Source organism: Chiloscyllium plagiosum, chromosome 21 (assembly GCF_004010195.1).
Source record: "Chiloscyllium plagiosum isolate BGI_BamShark_2017 chromosome 21, ASM401019v2, whole genome shotgun sequence".
In the NCBI taxonomy this organism is placed as follows: Eukaryota; Metazoa; Chordata; class Chondrichthyes; order Orectolobiformes; family Hemiscylliidae; genus Chiloscyllium; species Chiloscyllium plagiosum.
In genome coordinates, this window is record NC_057730.1 from 34,394,723 (window position 1) to 34,397,146 (window position 2,424).

The window sequence follows — 2,424 nt, forward strand, 5'->3', positions numbered from 1 at the left end:
TCTTAGTCTTTGGATGAATTTTTGATCTATTTCTGGGTTACAGAAGAACATGCATAGGACCAGCTATAGATCATTCAGCTCCTTGAATCCAGTGCATTTTGTAATTGAGATTATGGCTAATCTTCTACTTGAACACCATGTTCTTGCTCTATTCCCATATTCATTGATTTTTTTTTAAATGGAGAATCTTATCAATCTCAGTTTGAATATACTCCCTGACTAAACCACTGGGCTGCAGTATTCCAAGAATTCACCACCCTGTGAGTGAAGAAATTTTTTCTCCGTTCTAAATGGTCTGCCCCTTACTTTGAGACCACATCTCCTAGTTTTTGACTCCACAGCCAAGAGAAATCTCCCTACATCTAACATCTATGTACACTGTCAAGCCTTTTAAAAATGTTGTGTTTGAATGTGATCCCATTTCTTTCTTATAGATGCTAGCAATTATAGCCTCGCTCTATTTCATCTTTCCTTAAAAGACAATCTCTCCATTCATAGAGTCATAGAGATATACAGCAGTGAAACAGACCTTTCGGTCCATCCCGTCCAGGCCGGGTGCTGGCAGGTGGGACTAGATTGGGTTGGGATGTCTGGTCGGCATGGATGAGTTGGACTGAAGGGTCTGTTTCCGTGCTATACATCTCTATGACTTGTCTGCTTCATTGCTTGCTCTACCTGTAACTTATGACTCATGAACTAAGACACCTAAGTCCCTTTGAAATCTCAATTACAAAATGCACTGGATTCAAGGAGCTGAATGATCTATAGCTGGTCCTATGCATGTTCTTCTGTAACCCAGAATAGATCAAAAATTCATCCATTTAAGAAATATGCTGAATTTCAGTTTTTCCTACAAATGGGATAAGTTCATGTCTTTCTACATTGTAATCTACCAAATGTTTGCACAAACACTTATCCTTGCCAAATCTTGAACTGTCCTTGCATCCTCCTCACAGCTCACACTCGTACCATACTGAAAATAAGAAGTGCTACAGATCACAGTGGGTCAGGCAACGTCCATGCAGAGAGAGAAAGCAAGCTAATGATTTGAGTCAGAAGCATCTGGATGTTACCTGACCTGCTGTGATCTCCAACCTTTTCTGTACAGATTCCAGCATCTGCAGTAACTTGCTCTCACACTCATAACTAGTTGTGTATTATGTGCAAATTTGGAAAAACCATATTTAATCCCCACGTCCAAATAACTGATATAGATTAGGAATTACCCAAGCATACATCTGTTTTTACTTCAAATGTCCAGAATCTGCAGTATTCTGTTTTTACTCGGCTTATAGAGGGCATGCTGAGGGTCTTGCCATTTCTTGATTCCTGTGGCCATCCATGATTTGTCCAGTTGCAAGTGACTAAAGAATGCTGCAGCTATTGCTCCTCTTGAGTTGCTGCTCCAGTCACTATGCTGTTGAGGTGTAGGATGCTGCATCCTTTCCTAAGTGGTCCAGTCAATGTCCATATTGGAAGGCAAAGTTAAAAAGCACACGAACCAGGTTATAGTCCAACAGGTTGGATTATAATTTGGTGTTGTGTGATCTTTAACTTTGTCTAGCCCAGTCCAACATTGGCACCTCCACATACATGATGAGACCATGGCATTGTACAATGTCTCTGGTGATAAGGAAATTTGTTCCTATTGGTATGCAAAGGACTTCAATGATTCGACACCCGGTACAGCATAAGCCTCTGCATTTGGTTTGCTGGTTTTCCCCCTTTTACAGTGCTGATATGACAAATTCAGTCAATGGTTTTGCTGTCACTTTCTCCAGCTTGCTGATTTGCAGACACTGCATATACCCATGTGTTGTTGAGAAAGAACCGCTGCATCCTTAAAATAGTTTTATTTGCTGTAAGTCCATCAAATGGCTTCTCACTAAATCTAACTTGCAAGCCATCCCTGGAAAAGTTGTAAGGGGTAGGATCTCGATGTCACGGAGGACCTCAAGGAGGTGAAGGGCCAGCAAGCCTCACTCATTGCCTCGGAGGCCTCCAAGATAATCTTCCGATCCAGGGTCCGCTCAGTGGAGCAGGACGAGACGTGTTCACGTTTCTTCTTCTAGAAGGTGCACAAAGAGAGCTCCGTGCTCAGCAGCCTGAAGGAAGAAGATGGCTCGATAACGTCATCTCAGGCTGACGTCACGAGGATCAGCAAGTCCTTCTATGCCAGTCTGTATGACGCGAAGCCAACCGACAGCGTGGCCTCCCAGTCATTCCTGTCTTCTATCACAGAAGTCTTAGACGACCGAACACAGGAGAGGCTGGACCGGCCGAGCTGACCAAGGCCCTCGAGACCTTCGAAAAAAATAAAACTCCTAGAAGCTTACCGGTCGAGCTGTATTCCGCTCTGTGGGACTTGATTGGCCAGGACCTGCTGGAGGTGTATGTCAGTATGCTTCGGGCAGGTACCATGAG